This window comes from Pelodiscus sinensis, chromosome 1 (genome assembly GCF_052426305.1).
Source record: "Pelodiscus sinensis isolate ZL-2025 chromosome 1, ASM5242630v1, whole genome shotgun sequence".
Classification (NCBI taxonomy): domain Eukaryota; kingdom Metazoa; phylum Chordata; order Testudines; family Trionychidae; genus Pelodiscus; species Pelodiscus sinensis.
In genome coordinates this window covers 140,217,003-140,234,223 of record NC_143052.1, presented here as the reverse complement: position 1 = coordinate 140,234,223, position 17,221 = coordinate 140,217,003, and positions in this window count along the sequence as shown.

Sequence of the window (17,221 nt, the reverse complement as noted above, 5' to 3'; positions counted from 1 at the left end):
TTTCGGGCACCGGACGTGGATTTAGGCCTACGCAGCTCGTTTCGACGTTTTCAACTACAGAAGTCAATTTTGTCCATCGCGGGTTGAGGAGGGCGTTTTCAGCCTCCGAACGTGCATTTTGGCCTCCGAAGCCCGTGTCTCCATTTTTGGCCTCAAAAGTCGATTTCGGTCATCGTGGCGCGAGGAGGACGTTTTCACGCTCTGGATGTGTATTTCTGGCTCCGCAGCCCGGGTCGCCATTTTCACCTTCGAAAGTCGATTTCGGCCATCGCGGCCCGAGAAGGGCTTTTTCGGGCTCCGCACGTGATTTTTTCGCTCCGCGGCCCGGGTCGCCATTTTGACCTTCAAAAGTCGATTTCGGCCATCGCGGCCCGAATAGGGCGTTTTCGGGGTCCGCAGGTGATTTTCTCACTCCGCTGCCCGGGTCACCGTTTTCACCCTCAGAAGTGGATTTCGGCCATCATGGCCCGAGGAGGATGTTTTCAGCCTCCGAACGTGCATTTTGGCCTCCGAAGCCCGTGTCTCCATTTTTGGCCTCAAAAGTCGATTTCGGTCATCGTGGCGCGAGGAGGACGTTTTCACGCTCTGGATGTGTATTTCTGGCTCCGCAGCCCGGGTCGCCATTTTCACCTTCAAAAGTCGATTTCGGCCATCGCGGACCGAGAAGGGCTTTTTCGGTCTCCGCACGTGATTTTTTCGCTCCGCGGACCGGGTCGCCATTTTGACCTTCAAAAGTCGATTTCGGCCATCGCGGCCCGAATAGGGCGTTTTCGGGCTCCGCAGGTGATTTTCTCTCTCCGCCGCCCGGGGTCACCGTTTTCACCTTCAGAAGTGGATTTCGGCCATCATGGCCCGAGGAGGATGTTTTCAGGCTCCGGACATGAATTTCTGGCGCCGCGGCCCGGGTCGCCGTTTTCGGCTTCAAAACTCGATTTTGGCCATCGCGGCCCGAGTAGGGCGTATTCAGGCTCTGGAAGTGATTTTCTCGGTCCGCAGCCCGGGTCGCCGTTTTTGTCTTCAAAATCAATTTCGGCCATCGCAGCATGAGGAGGACGTTTTTGGGCTCCGGAGGTGAATTTCTGGCTCCACAGCCTGGGTCTCCGAATCAGGCTTCAAAAGTCGATTTTGGCCATCGCGGCCCGAGTAGGGCGTATTCAGGCTCTGGAAGTGATTTTCTTGGTCCGCAGCCCGGGTCGCCGTTTTCGGCTTCAAAAGTCGATTTCGGCCATCGCGGCCCGAATAGGGCGTTTTCGGGCTCCGCAGGTGATTTTCTCACTCCGCTGCCCGGGTCACCGTTTTCACCTTCAGAAGTGGATTTCGGCCATCATGGCCCGAGGAGGATGTTTTCAGGCTCCGGACATGAATTTCTGGCGCCGCGGCCCGGGTCGCCGTTTTCCTCTTCAAAACTCGATTTTGGCCATCGCGGCCCGAGTAGGGCGTATTCAGGCTCTGGAAGTGATTTTCTCGGTCCGCAGCCCGGGTCGCCGTTTTTGTCTTCAAAAGTCAATTTCGGCCATCGCAGCATGAGGAGGACGTTTTTGGGCTCCGGAGGTGAATTTCTGGTTCCACAGCCCGGGTCTCCGATTCCGGCTTCAAAAGTCGATTTTGGCCATCGCGGCCCGAGTAGGGCGTATTCAGGCTCTGGAAGTGATTTTCTCGGTCCGCAGCCCGGGTCGCCGTTTTCGGCTTCAAAAGTCGATTTCGGCCATCACGGCCCGAAGAGGGTGTTTTCGGGCACCGGACGAGGATTTAGGCCTAAGCAGCTCGTTTCGACGTTTTCAACTACAGAAGTCAATTTTGTCCATCGCGGGTTGAGGAGGGCGTTTTCAGCCTCCGAACGTGCATTTTGGCCTCCGAAGCCCGTGTCTCCATTTTTGGCCTCAAAAGTCGATTTCGGTCATCGTGGCGCGAGGAGGACGTTTTCACGCTCTGGATGTGTATTTCTGGCTCCGCAGCCCGGGTCGCCATTTTCACCTTCGAAAGTCGATTTCGGCCATCGCGGCCCGAGAAGGGCTTTTTCGGGCTCCGCACGTGATTTTTTCGCTCCGCGGCCCGGGTCGCCATTTTGACCTTCAAAAGTCGATTTCGGCCATCGCGGCCCGAATAGGGCGTTTTCGGGGTCCGCAGGTGATTTTCTCACTCCGCTGCCCGGGTCACCGTTTTCACCTTCAGAAGTGGATTTCGGCCATCATGGCCCGAGGAGGATGTTTTCAGGCTCCGGACATGAATTTCTGGCGCCGCTGCCCGGGTCACCGTTTTCACCCTCAGAAGTGGATTTCGGCCATCATGGCCCGAGGAGGATGTTTTCAGCCTCCGAACGTGCATTTTGGCCTCCGAAGCCCGTGTCTCCATTTTTGGCCTCAAAAGTCGATTTCGGTCATCGTGGCGCGAGGAGGACGTTTTCACGCTCTGGATGTGTATTTCTGGCTCCGCAGCCCGGGTCGCCATTTTCACCTTCAAAAGTCGATTTCGGCCATCGCGGCCCGAGAAGGGCTTTTTCGGTCTCCGCACGTGATTTTTTCGCTCCGCGGACCGGGTCGCCATTTTGACCTTCAAAAGTCGATTTCGGCCATCGCGGCCCGAATAGGGCGTTTTCGGGCTCCGCAGGTGATTTTCTCTCTCCGCCGCCCGGGGTCACCGTTTTCACCTTCAGAAGTGGATTTCGGCCATCATGGCCCGAGGAGGATGTTTTCAGGCTCCGGACATGAATTTCTGGCGCCGCGGCCCGGGTCGCCGTTTTCGGCTTCAAAACTCGATTTTGGCCATCGCGGCCCGAGTAGGGCGTATTCAGGCTCTGGAAGTGATTTTCTCGGTCCGCAGCCCGGGTCGCCGTTTTTGTCTTCAAAATCAATTTCGGCCATCGCAGCATGAGGAGGACGTTTTTGGGCTCCGGAGGTGAATTTCTGGCTCCACAGCCTGGGTCTCCGAATCAGGCTTCAAAAGTCGATTTTGGCCATCGCGGCCCGAGTAGGGCGTATTCAGGCTCTGGAAGTGATTTTCTTGGTCCGCAGCCCGGGTCGCCGTTTTCGGCTTCAAAAGTCGATTTCGGCCATCGCGGCCCGAATAGGGCGTTTTCGGGCTCCGCAGGTGATTTTCTCACTCCGCTGCCCGGGTCACCGTTTTCACCTTCAGAAGTGGATTTCGGCCATCATGGCCCGAGGAGGATGTTTTCAGGCTCCGGACATGAATTTCTGGCGCCGCGGCCCGGGTCGCCGTTTTCCGCTTCAAAACTCGATTTTGGCCATCGCGGCCCGAGTAGGGCGTATTCAGGCTCTGGAAGTGATTTTCTCGGTCCGCAGCCCGGGTCGCCGTTTTTGTCTTCAAAAGTCAATTTCGGCCATCGCAGCATGAGGAGGACGTTTTTGGGCTCCGGAGGTGAATTTCTGGTTCCACAGCCCGGGTCTCCGATTCCGGCTTCAAAAGTCGATTTTGGCCATCGCGGCCCGAGTAGGGCGTATTCAGGCTCTGGAAGTGATTTTCTCGGTCCGCAGCCCGGGTCGCCGTTTTCGTCTTCAAAAGTCGATTTCGGCCATCACGGCCCGAAGAGGGTGTTTTCGGGCACCGGACGTGGATTTAGGACTACGCAGCTCGTTTCGACGTTTTCAACTACAGAAGTCAATTTTGTCCATCGCGGGTTGAGGAGGGCGTTTTCAGCCTCCGAACGTGCATTTTGGCCTCCGAAGCCCGTGTCTCCATTTTTGGCCTCAAAAGTCGATTTCGGTCATCATGGCACGAGGAGGACGTTTTCGCGCTCTGGATGTGGATTTCTGGCTCCGCAGCCCAGGTCGCCGTTTTCGGCTTCAAAAGTCAATTTCGGCCATCGCGGCCTGAGAAGGGATTTTTCGGGCTCCGCACGTAATTTTCTCAGTCCTTGGCCCGGGTCGCCGTTTTCGGCTTCAAAAGTCGATTTCGGCCATCGCGGCCCGAATAGGGCGTTTTCGGGCTCCGCAGGTGATTTTCTCTCTCCGCTGCCCGGATCACCGTTTTCACCTTCAGAAGCGGATTTCAGCCATCATGGCCCGAGGATGATGTTTTCAGGCTCCGGACATGAATTTCTGGCGCCGCGGCCCGGGTCGCCGTTTTCGGCTTCAAAACTCGATTTTGGCCATCGCGGCCCGAGTAGGGCGTATTCAGGCTCTGGAAGTGATTTCCTCGGTCCGCAGCCCGGGTCGCCGTTTTTGTCTTCAAAAGTCAATTTCGGCCATCGCAGCATGAGGAGGACGTTTTTGGGCTCCGGAGGTGAATTTCTGGCTCCACAGCCCGGGTCTCCGATACTGGCTTCAAAAGTCGATTTTGGCCATCGCAGCCCGAGTAGGGCGTATTCAGGCTCTGGAAGTGATTTTCTCGGTCCGCAGCCCGGGTCGCCGTTTTCACCTTCAAAAGTCGATTTCGGCCATCACGGCCCGAAGAGGGTGTTTTCGGGAACCGGACGAGGATTTAGGCCTAAGCAGCTCGTTTCGACGTTTTCAACTACAGAAGTCAATTTTGTCCATCGCGGGTTGAGGAGGGCGTTTTCAGCCTCCGAACGTGCATTTTGGCCTCCGAAGCCCGTGTCTCCATTTTTGGCCTCAAAAGTCGATTTCGGTCATCGTGGCGCGAGGAGGACGTTTTCACGCTCTGGATGTGTATTTCTGGCTCCGCAGCCCGGGTCGCCATTTTCACCTTCAAAAGTCGATTTCGGCCATCGCGGCCCGAGAAGGGCTTTTTCGGGCTCCGCACGTGATTTTTTCGCTCCGCGGCCCGGGTCGCCATTTTGACCTTCAAAAGTCGATTTCGGCCATCGCGGCCCGAATAGGGCGTTTTCGGGCTCCGCAGGTGATTTTCTCACTCCGCTGCCCGGGTCACCGTTTTCACCTTCAGAAGTGGATTTCGGCCATCATGGCCCGAGGAGGATGTTTTCAGGCTCCGGACATGAATTTCTGGCGCCGCGGCCCGGGTCGCCGTTTTCGGCTTCAAAACTCGATTTTGGCCATCGCGGCCCGAGTAGGGCGTATTCAGGCTCTGGAAGTGATTTTCTCGGTCCGCAGCCCGGGTCGCCGTTTTTGTCTTCAAAAGTCAATTTCGGCCATCGCAGCATGAGGAGGACGTTTTTGGGCTCCGGAGGTGAATTTCTGGCTCCACAGCCCGGGTCTCCGATTCCGGCTTCAAAACTCGATTTTGGCCATCGCGGCCCGAGTAGGGCGTATTCAGGCTCTGGAAGTGATTTTCTCGGTCCGCAGCCCGGGTCGCCGTTTTCGCCTTCAAAAGTCGATTTCGGCCATCACGGCCCGAAGAGGCTGTTTTCGGGCACCGGACGTGGATTTAGGCCTACGCAGCTCGTTTCGACGTTTTCAACTACAGAAGTCAATTTTGTCCATCGCGGGTTGAGGAGGGCGTTTTCAGCCTCCGAACGTGCATTTTGGCCTCCGAAGCCCGTGTCTCCATTTTTGGCCTCAAAAGTCGATTTCGGTCATCGTGGCGCGAGGAGGACGTTTTCACGCTCTGGATGTGTATTTCTGGCTCCGCAGCCCGGGTCGCCATTTTCACCTTCAAAAGTCGATTTCGGCCATCGCGGCCCGAGAAGGGCTTTTTCGGGCTCCAGACGTGATTTTTTCGCTCCGCGGCCCGGGTCGCCATTTTGACCTTCAAAAGTCAATTTTGGCCATCGCGGCCCGAATAGGGCGTTTTCGGGCTCCGCAGGTGATTTTCTCTCTCCGCCGCCCGGGGTCACCGTTTTCACCTTCAGAAGTGGATTTCGGCCATCATGGCCCGAGGAGGATGTTTTCAGGCTCCGGACATGAATTTCTGGCGCCGCGGCCCGGGTCGCCGTTTTCCGCTTCAAAACTCGATTTTGGCCATCGCGGCCCGAGTAGGGCGTATTCAGGCTCTGGAAGTGATTTTCTCGGTCCGCAGCCCGGGTCGCCGTTTTTGTCTTCAAAAGTCAATTTCGGCCATCGCAGCATGAGGAGGACGTTTTTGGGCTCCGGAGGTGAATTTCTGGCTCCACAGCCCGGGTCTCCGATTCCGGCTTCAAAAGTCGATTTTGGCCATCGCGGCCCGAGTAGGGCGTATTCAGGCTCTGGAAGTGATTTTCTCGGTCCGCACCCCGGGTCGCCGTTTTCGTCTTCAAAAGTCGATTTCGGCCATCACGGCCCGAAGAGGGTGTTTTCGGGCACCGGACGTGGATTTAGGACTACGCAGCTCGTTTCGACGTTTTCAACTACAGAAGTCAATTTTGTCCATCGCGGGTTGAGGAGGGCGTTTTCAGCCTCCGAACGTGCATTTTGGCCTCCGAAGCCCGTGTCTCCATTTTTGGCCTCAAAAGTCGATTTCGGTCATCATGGCACGAGGAGGACGTTTTCGCGCTCTGGATGTGGATTTCTGGCTCCGCAGCCCAGGTCGCCGTTTTCGGCTTCAAAAGTCAATTTCGGCCATCGCGGCCTGAGAAGGGATTTTTCGGGCTCCGCACGTAATTTTCTCAGTCCTTGGCCCGGGTCGCCGTTTTCGGCTTCAAAAGTCGATTTCGGCCATCGCGGCCCGAATAGGGCGTTTTCGGGCTCTGCAGGTGATTTTCTCTCTCCGCTGCCCGGATCACCGTTTTCACCTTCAGAAGCGGATTTCAGCCATCATGGCCCGAGGATGATGTTTTCAGGCTCCGGACATGAATTCCTGGCGCCGCGGCCCGGGTCGCCGTTTTCGGCTTCAAAACTCGATTTTGGCCATCGCGGCCCGAGTAGGGCGTATTCAGGCTCTGGAAGTGATTTCCTCGGTCCGCAGCCCGGGTCGCCGTTTTTGTCTTCAAAAGTCAATTTCGGCCATCGCAGCATGAGGAGGACGTTTTTGGGCTCCGGAGGTGAATTTCTGGCTCCACAGCCCGGGTCTCCGATACTGGCTTCAAAAGTCGATTTTGGCCATCGCAGCCCGAGTAGGGCGTATTCAGGCTCTGGAAGTGATTTTCTCAGTCCGCAGCCCGGGTCGCCGTTTTCACCTTCAAAAGTCGATTTCGGCCATCACGGCCCGAAGAGGGTGTTTTCGGGCACCGGACGAGGATTTAGGCCTAAGCAGCTCGTTTCGACGTTTTCAACTACAGAAGTCAATTTTGTCCATCGCGGGTTGAGGAGGGCGTTTTCACCCTCCGAACGTGCATTTTGGCCTCCGAAGCCCGTGTCTCCATTTTTGGCCTCAAAAGTCGATTTCGGTCATCGTGGCGCGAGGAGGACGTTTTCACGCTCTGGATGTGTATTTCTGGCTCCGCAGCCCGGGTCGCCATTTTCACCTTCAAAAGTCGATTTCGGCCATCGCGGCCCGAGAAGGGCTTTTTCGGGCTCCGCACGTGATTTTTTCGCTCCGCGGCCCGGGTCGCCATTTTGACCTTCAAAAGTCGATTTCGGCCATCGCGGCCCGAATAGGGCGTTTTCGGGCTCCGCAGGTGATTTTCTCACTCCGCTGCCCGGGTCACCGTTTTCACCTTCAGAAGTGGATTTCGGCCATCATGGCCCGAGGAGGATGTTTTCAGGCTCCGGACATGAATTTCTGGCGCCGCGGCCCGGGTCGCCGTTTTCGGCTTCAAAACTCGATTTTGGCCATCGCGGCCCGAGTAGGGCGTATTCAGGCTCTGGAAGTGATTTTCTCGGTCCGCAGCCCGGGTCGCCGTTTTTGTCTTCAAAAGTCAATTTCGGCCATCGCAGCATGAGGAGGACGTTTTTGGGCTCCGGAGGTGAATTTCTGGCTCCACAGCCCGGGTCTCCGACTCCGGCTTCAAAAGTCGATTTTGGCCATCGCGGCCCGAGTAGGGCGTATTCAGGCTCTGGAAGTGATTTTCTCGGTCCGCAGCCCGGGTCGCCGTTTTCGCCTTCAAAAGTCGATTTCGGCCATCACGGCCCGAAGAGGGTGTTTTCGGGCACCGGACGTGGATTTAGGCCTACGCAGCTCGTTTCGACGTTTTCAACTACAGAAGTCAATTTTGTCCATCGCGGGTTGAGGAGGGCATTTTCAGCCTCCGAACGTGCATTTTGGCCTCCGAAGCCCGTGTCTCCATTTTTGGCCTCAAAAGTCGATTTCGGTCATCGTGGCGCGAGGAGGACGTTTTCACGCTCTGGATGTGTATTTCTGGCTCCGCAGCCCGGGTCGCCATTTTCACCTTCAAAAGTCGATTTCGGCCATCGCGGCCCGAGAAGGGCTTTTTCGGGCTCCAGACGTGATTTTTTCGCTCCGCGGCCCGGGTCGCCATTTTGACCTTCAAAAGTCAATTTTGGCCATCGCGGCCCGAATAGGGCGTTTTCCGGCTCCGCAGGTGATTTTCTCTCTCCGCCGCCCGGGGTCACCGTTTTCACCTTCAGAAGTGGATTTCGGCCATCATGGCCCGAGGAGGATGTTTTCAGGCTCCGGACATGAATTTCTGGCGCCGCGGCCCGGGTCGCCGTTTTCGGCTTCAAAACTCGATTTTGGCCATCGCGGCCCGAGTAGGGCGTATTTAGGCTCTGGAAGTGATTTTCTCGGTCCGCAGCCCGGGTCGCCGTTTTTGTCTTCAAAAGTCAATTTCGGCCATCGCAGCATGAGGAGGACGTTTTTGGGCTCCGGAGGTGAATTTCTGGCTCCACAGCCCGGGTCTCCGAATCAGGCTTCAAAAGTCGATTATGGCCATCGCGGCCCGAGTAGGGCGTATTCAGGCTCTGGAAGTGATTTTCTCGGTCCGCAGCCCGGGTCGCCGTTTTCGGCTTCAAAAGTCGATTTCGGCCATCGCGGCCCGAGTAGGGCGTATTCAGGCTCTGGAAGTGATTTTCTCGGTCCGCAGCGCGGGTCGCCGTTTTTGTCTTCAAAAGTCAATTTCGGCCATCGCAGCATGGGGAGGACGTTTTCGGGCTCCGGAGGTGAATTTCTGGCTCCACAGCCCGGGTCTCCGAATCACGCTTCAAAAGTCGATTTTGGCCATCGCGGCCCGAGTAGGGCGTATTCAGGCTCTGGAAGTGATTTTCTCGGTCCGCAGCCCAGGTCGCCGTTTTCGGCTTCAAAAGTCGATTTCGGACATCGCGGCCCGAATAGGGCGTTTTCGGGCTCCGCAGGTGATTTTCTCACTCCGCTGACCGGGTCACCGTTTTCACCTTCAGAAGTGGATTTCGGCCATCATGGCCCGAGGAGGATGTTTTCAGGCTCCGGACATGAATTTCTGGCGCCGCGGCCCGGGTCGCCGTTTTCGGCTTCAAAACTCGATTTTGGCCATCGCAGCCCGAGTAGGGCGTATTCAGGCAGTGGAAGTGATTTTCTCGGTCCGCAGCCCGGGTCGCCGTTTTTGTCTTCAAAAGTCAATTTCGGCCATCGCAGCATGAGGAGGACGTTTTTGGGCTCCGGAGGTGAATTTCTGGCTCCACAGCCCGGGTCTCCGAATCAGGCTTCAAAAGTCGATTTTGGCCATCGCGGCCCGAGTAGGGCGTATTCAGGCTCTGGAAGTGATTTTCTCGGTCCGCAGCCCGGGTCGCCGTTTTCGGCTTCAAAAGTCGATTTCGGCCATCGCGGCCCGAATAGGGCGTTTTCGGGGTCCGCAGGTGATTTTCTCACTCCGCTGCCCGGGTCACCGTTTTCACCTTCAGAAGTGGATTTCGGCCATCATGGCCCGAGGAGGATGTTTTCAGGCTCCGGACATGAATTTCTGGCGCCGCGGCCCGGGTCGCCGTTTTCGGCTTCAAAACTCGATTTTGGCCATCGCGGCCCGAGTAGGGCGTAATCAGGCTCTGGAAGTGATTTTCTCGGTCCGCAGCCCGGGTCGCCGTTTTTGTCTTCAAAAGTCAATTTCGGCCATCGCAGCATGAGGAGAACGTTTTTGGGCTCCGGAGGTGAATTTCTGGCTCCACAGCCCGGGTCTCCGAATCAGGCTTCAAAAGTCGATTTTGGCCATCGCGGCCCGAGTAGGGCGTATTCAGGCTCTGGAAGTGATTTTCTCGGTCCGCAGCCCGGGTCGCCGTTTTCGGCTTCAAAAGTCGATTTCGGCCATCGCGGCCCGAATAGGGCGTTTTCGGGCTCCGCAGGTGATTTTCTCACTCCGCTGCCCGGGTCACCGTTTTCACCTTCAGAAGTGGATTTCGGCCATCATGGCCCGAGGAGGATGTTTTCAGGCTCCGGACATGAATTTCTGGCGCCGCGGCCCGGGTCGCCGTTTTCGGCTTCAAAACTCGATTTTGGCCATCGCGGCCCGAGTAGGGCGTATTCAGGCTCTGGAAGTGATGTTCTCGGTCCGCAGCCCGGGTCGCCGTTTTTGTCTTCAAAAGTCAATTTCGGCCATCGCAGCATGAGGAGGACGTTTTTGTGCTCCGGAGGTGAATTTCTGGCTCCACAGCCCGGGTCTCCGATTCCGGCTTCAAAAGTCGATTTTGGCCATCGCGGCCCGAGTAGGGCGTATTCAGGCTCTGGAAGTGATTTTCTCGGTCCGCAGCCCGGGTCGCCGTTTTCGCCTTCAAAAGTCGATTTCGGCCATCACGGCCCGAAGAGGGTGTTTTCGGGCACCGGACGTGGATTTAGGCCTACGCAGCTCGTTTCGACGTTTTCAACTACAGAAGTCAATTTTGTCCATCGCGGGTTGAGGAGGGCGTTTTCAGCCTCCGAACGTGCATTTTGGCCTCCGAAGCCCGTGTCTCCATTTTTGGCCTCAAAAGTCGATTTCGGTCATCGTGGCGCGAGGAGGACGTTTTCACGCTCTGGATGTGTATTTCTGGCTCCGCAGCCCGGGTCGCCATTTTCACCTTCAAAAGTCGATTTCGGCCATCGCGGCCCGAATAGGGCGTTTTCGGGCTCCGCAGGTGATTTTCTCTCTCCGCCACCCGGGGTCACCGTTTTCACCTTCAGAAGTGGATTTCGGCCATCATGGCCCGAGGAGGATGTTTTCAGGCTCCGGACATGAATTTCTGGCGCCGCGGCCCGGGTCGCCGTTTTCGGCTTCAAAACTCGATTTTGGCCATCGCGGCCCGAGTAGGGCGTATTCAGGCTCTGGAAGTGATTTTCTCGGTCCGCAGCCCGGGTCGCCGTTTTTGTCTTCAAAAGTCAATTTCGGCCATCGCAGCATGAGGAGGACGTTTTTGGGCTCCGGAGGTGAATTTCTGGCTCCACAGCCCGGGTCTCCGATTCCGGCTTCAAAAGTCGATTTTGGCCATCGCGGCACGAGTAGGGCGTATTCAGGCTCTGGAAGTGATTCTCTCGGTCCGCAGCCCGGGTCGCCGTTTTCGGCTTCAAAAGTCGATTTCGGCCATCGCGGCCAGAGTAGGGCGTATTCAGGCTCTGGAAGTGATTTTCTCGGTCCGCAGCCCGGGTCGCCGTTTTTGTCTTCAAAAGTCAATTTCGGCCATCGCAGCATGAGGAGGACGTTTTTGGGCTCCGGAGGTGAATTTCTGGCTCCACAGCCCGGGTCTCCGAATCAGGCTTCAAAAGTCGATTTTGGCCATCGCGGCCCGAGTAGGGCGTATTCAGGCTCTGGAAGTGATTTTCTCGGTCCGCAGCCCGGGTCGCCGTTTTCGGCTTCAAAAGTCGATTTCGGCCATCGCGGCCCGAATAGGGCGTTTTCGGGCTCCGCAGGTGATTTTCTCACTCCGCTGCCCGGGTCACCGTTTTCACCTTCAGAAGTGGATTTCGGCCATCATGGCCCGAGGAGGATGTTTTCAGGCTCCGGACATGAATTTCTGGCGCCGCGGCCCGGGTCGCCGTTTTCGGCTTCAAAACTCGATTTTGGCCATCGCGGCCCGAGTAGGGCGTATTCAGGCTCTGGAAGTGATTTTCTCGGTCCGCAGCCCGGGTCGCCGTTTTTGTCTTCAAAAGTCAATTTCGGCCATCGCAGCATGAGGAGAACGTTTTTGGGCTGCGGAGGTGAATTTCTGGCTCCACAGCCCGGGTTTCCGATTCCGGCTTCAAAAGTCGATTTTGGCCATCGCGGCCCGAGTAGGGCGTATTCAGGCTCTGGAAGTGATTTTCTCGGTCCGCTGCCCGGGTCGCCGTTTTCGCCTTCAAAAGTCGATTTCGGCCATCACGGCCCGAAGAGGGTGTTTTCGGGCACCGGACGTGGATTTAGGCCTACGCAGCTCGTTTCGACGTTTTCAACTACAGAAGTCAATTTTGTCCATCGCGGGTTGAGGAGGGCGTTTTCAGCCTCCGAACGTGCATTTTGTCCTCCGAAGCCCGTGTCTCCATTTTTGGCCTCAAAAGTCGATTTCGGTCATCGTGGCGCGAGGAGGACGTTTTCACGCTCTGGATGTGTATTTCTGGCTCCGCAGCCCGGGTCGCCATTTTCACCTTCAAAAGTCGATATCGGCCATCGCGGCCCGAGAAGGGCTTTTTCGGGCTCCGGACGTGATTTTTTCGCTCCGCGGCCCGGGTCGCCATTTTGACCTTCAAAAGTCAATTTTGGCCATCGCGGCCTGAATAGGGCGTTTTCGGGCTCCGCAGGTGATTTCTCTCTCCGCCGCCCGGGGTCACCGTTTTCACCTTCAGAAGTGGATTTCGGCCATCATGGCCCGAGGAGGATGTTTTCAGGCTCCGGACATGAATTTCTGGCGCCGCGGCCCGGGTCGCCGTTTTCGGCTTCAAAACTCGATTTTGGCCATCGCGGCCCGAGTAGGGCGTATTCAGGCTCTGGAAGTGATTTTCTCGGTCCGCAGCCCGGGTCGCAGTTTTTGTCTTCAAAAGTCAATTTCGGCCATCGCAGCATGAGGAGGACGTTTTTGGGCTCCGGAGGTGAATTTCTGGCTCCACAGCCTGGGTCTCCGAATCAGGCTTCAAAAGTCGATTTTGGCCATCGCGGCCCGAGTAGGGCGTATTCAGGCTCTGGAAGTGATTTTCTCGGTCCGCAGCCTGGGTCGCCATTTTTGTCTTCAAAAGTCAATTTCGGCCATAGCAGCATGAGGAGGACGTTTTTGGGCTCCGGAGGTGAATTTCTGGCTCCACAGCCCGGGTCTCCGATTCCGGCTTCAAAAGTCGATTTTGGCCATCGCGGCCCGAGTAGGGCGTATTCAGGCTCTGGAAGTGATTTTCTCGGTCCGCAACCCGGTTCGCCGTTTTCGGCTTCAAAAGTCGATTTCGGCCATCGCGGCCCGAATAGGGCGTTTTCGGGCTCCGCAGGTGATTTTCTCACGCCGCTGCCCGGGTCACCGTTTTCACCTTCAGAAGTGGATTTCGGCCCTCATGGCCCGAGGAGGATGTTTTCAGGCTCCGGACATGAATTTCTGGCGCCGCGGCCTGGGTCGCCGTTTTCGGCTTCAAAACTCGATTTTGGCCATCGCGGCCCGAAGAGGGCGTATTCAGGCTCTGGAAGTGATTTTCTCGGTCCGCAGCCCGGGTCGCCGTTTTTGTCTTCAAAAGTCAATTTCGGCCATCGCAGCATGAGGAGGACGTTTTCGCGCTTTGGATGTGGATTTCTGACTCCGCAGCCCGGGTCGCCGTTTTCGGCTTCAAAAGTCGATTTCGGCCATCGCGGCCCGAGAAGGGATTTTTCGGGCTCCGCACGTGATTTACTCGCTCCGCGGCCCGGGTCGCCGTTTTCACCTTCAAAAGTCGATTTCGGCCATCGCGGCCCGAATAGGGCGTTTTCGGGCTCCGCAGGTGATTTTCTCACTCCGCTGCCCGGGTCACCGTTTTCACCTTCAGAAGTGGATTTCGGCCATCATGGCCCGAGGATGATGTTTTCAGGCTCCGGACATGAATTTCTGGCGCCGCGGCCCGGGTCTCCGATACTGGCTTCAAAAGTCGATTTTGGCCATCGCGGCCCGAGTAGGGCGTATTCAGGCTCTGGAAGTGATTTTCTCGGTCCGCAGCCCGGGTCGCCGTTTTTGGCTTCAAAAGTCGATTTCGGGCATCGCGGCACGAGGATAGCATTATCGGGCTCCGGACATGGATTACTGGCTCCGCAGCCCGGGTCACCGTTTTTGGCTTCAAAAGTCGATTTCGGCCATCACGGCCCGAAGAGGGTGTTTTCGGGCACCGGATGTGGATTTAGGCCTACGCAGCCCGTTTCGACGTTTTCAACTACAGAAGTCAATTTTGTCCATCGCGGGTTGAGGAGGGCGTTTTCAGCCTCCGAACGTGCATTTTGGCCTCCGAAGCCCGTGTCTCCATTTTTGGCCTCAAAAGTCAATTTCGGTCATCATGGCCCGAGGAGGATGTTTTCAGTCTCCGGACATGAATTTCTGGCGCTGCGGCCCGGGTCGCCGTTTTCGGCTTCAAAAGTCGATTTCGGCCATCGCGGCCCGAATAGGGCGTTTTCGGGCTCCGCAGGTGATTTTCTCACTCCGCTGCCCGGGTCACCGTTTTCACCTTCAGAAGAGGATTTCGGCCATCATGGCCCGAGGATGATGTTTTCAGGCTCCGGACATGAATTTCTGGCGCCGTGGCCCGGGTCGCCGTTTTCGGCTTCAAAACTCGATTTTGGCCATCGCGGCCCGAGTAGGGCGTATTCAGGCTCTGGAAGTGATTTTCCCGTTCCTCAGCCCGGGTCGCCGTTTTTGGCTTCAAAAGTCGATTTCGGCCATCACGGCCCGAAGAGGGTGTTTTCGGGCCCCGGATGTGGATTTAGGCCTACGCAGCCCGTTTCGACGTTTTCAACTACAGAAGTCAATTTTGTCCATCGCGGATTGAGGAGGGCGTTTTCAGCCTCCGAACGTGCATTTTGGCCTCCGAAGCCCGTGTCTCCATTTTTGACCTCAAATGTCGATTTCGGTCATCGTGGCGCGAGGAGGACGTTTTCGCGCTCTGGATGTGGATTTCTGGCTCCGCAGCCCGGGTCGCCATTTTCACCTTCAAAAGTCGATTTCGGCCATCGCGGCCCGAGAAGGGCTTTTTCGGGCTCCGGACGTGATTTTTTCGCTCCGCGGCCCGGGTCGCCATTTTGACCTTCAAAAGTCAATTTCGACCATCGCGGCCCAGGAAGGGCATTTCGGACTCCGCAGGTGATTTTCTCTCTCCGCCGCCCGGGGTCACCGTTTTCACCTTCAGAAGTGGATTTTGGCCATCATGGCCCGAGGAGGATGTTTTCAGGCTCCGGACATGAATTTCTGGCGCCGCCGCCCGGGTCGCCGTTTTCGGCTTCAAAACTCGATTTTGGCCATCGCGGCCCGAGTAGGGCGTATTCAGGCTCTGGAAGTGATTTTCTCGGTCCGCAGCCCGGGTCGCCGTTTTTGTCTTCAAAAGTCAATTTCGGCCATGGCAGCATGAGGAGGACGTTTTTGGGCTCCGGAGGTGAATTACTGGCTCCACAGCCCGGGTCTCCGAATCAGGCTTCAAAAGTCGATATTGGCCATCGCGGCCCGAGTAGGGCGTATTCAGGCTCTGGAAGTGATTTCCTCGGTCCGCAGCCCGGGTCGCCGTTTTTGGCTTCAAAAGTCGATTTCGGCCATCGCGGCCCGAATAGGGCGTTTTCGGGCTCCGCAGGTGATTTTCTCACTCCTCTGCCCGGGTCACCGTTTTCACCTTCAGAAGTGGATTTCGGCCATCATGGCCCGAGGAGGATGTTTTCAGGCTCCGGACATGAATTTCTGGCGCCGCGGCCCGGGTCGCCATTTTCGGCTTCAAAACTCGATTTTGGCCATCGCGGCCCGAGTAGGGCGTATTCAGGCACTGGAAGCGATTTTCTCGGTCCGCAGCCCGGGTCGCCGTTTTTGTCTTCAAAAGTCAATTTCGGCCATCGCAGCATGAGGAGGACGTTTTTGCGCTCCGGAGGTGAATTTCTGGCTCCGCAGCCCGGGTCGCCGTTTTCGGCTTCAAAAGTCTATTTTGGCCATCACGGCCCGAAGAGGGTGTTTTCGGGCACCAGACGTGGATTTAGGCCTACGAAGCCCGTTTCGACGTTTTCAGCTACAGAAGTCAATTTTGTCCATCGCTGCTTGAGGAGGGCGTTTTCAGGCTCCGAACGTGCATTTTGGCCTCCGAAGCCCGTGTCTCCATTTTTGGCCTCAAAAGTCGATTTCGGTCATCGTGGCGCGAGGAGGACGTTTTCGCGCTCTGGATGTGGATTTCTGACTCTGCAGCCCGGGTCGCCGTTTTCGGCTTCAAAAGTCGATTTCGGCCATCGCGGCCCGAGAAGGGATTTTTCGGGCTCCGCACGTGATTTACTCGCTCCGCGGCCCGGGTCGCCGTTTTCACCTTCAAAAGTCGATTTCGGCCATCGCGGCCCAGGAAGGGCATTTCGGGCTCCGCACGTGATTTTCTCAGTCCTTGGCCCGGGTCACCGTTTTCACCTTCAGAAGTGGATTTCGGCCATCATGGCCCGAGGATAATGTTTTCAGGCTCCGGACATGAATTTCTGGCGCCGCGGCCCGGGTTGCCGTTTTCGGCTTCAAAACTCGATTTTGGCCATCGCGGCCCGAGTAGGGCGTATTCAGGCTCTGGAAGTGATTTTCTCGGTCCGCAGCCCGGGTCGCCGTTTTTGTCTTCAAAAGTCAATTTCGGCCATCGCAGCATGAGGAGGACGTTTTTGGGCTCCGGACATGAATTTCTGGCTCCACAGCCCGGGTCTCCGATTCCGGGTTCAAAAGTCGATTTTGGCCATCGCGGCCCGAGTAGGGCGTATTCAGGCTCTGGAAGTGATTTTCTCGGTCCGCAGCCCGGGTCGCCGTTTTCGGCTTCAAAAGTCGATTTCGGCCATCGCGGCCCGAATAGGGCGTATTCGGGCTCCGCACGTGATTTTCTCAGTCCTTGGCCCGGGTCACCGTTTTCACCTTCAGAAGAGGATTTCGGCCATCATGGCCCGAGGATGATGTTTTCAGGCTCCGGACATGAATTTCTGGCGCCGCGGCCCGGGTCGCCGTTTTCGGCTTCAAAACTCGATTTTGGCCATCGCGGCCCGAGTAGGGCGTATTCAGGCTCTGGAAGTGATTTTCCCGTTCCTCAGCCCGGGTCGCCGTTTTTGGCTTCAAAAGTCGATTTCGGCCATCACGGCCCGAAGAGGGTGTTTTCGGGCCCCGGATGTGGATTTAGGCCTACGCAGCCCGTTTCGACGTTTTCAACTACAGAAGTCAATTTTGTCCATCGCGGATTGAGGAGGGCGTTTTCAGCCTCCGAACGTGCATTTTGGCCTCCGAAGCCCGTGTCTCCATTTTTGACCTCAAATGTCGATTTCGGTCATCGTGGCGCGAGGAGGACGTTTTCGCGCTCTGGATGTGGATTTCTGGCTCCGCAGCCCGGGTCGCCATTTTCACCTTCAAAAGTCGATTTCGGCCATCGCGGCCCGAGAAGGGCTTTTTCGGGCTCCGGACGTGATTTTTTCGCTCCGCGG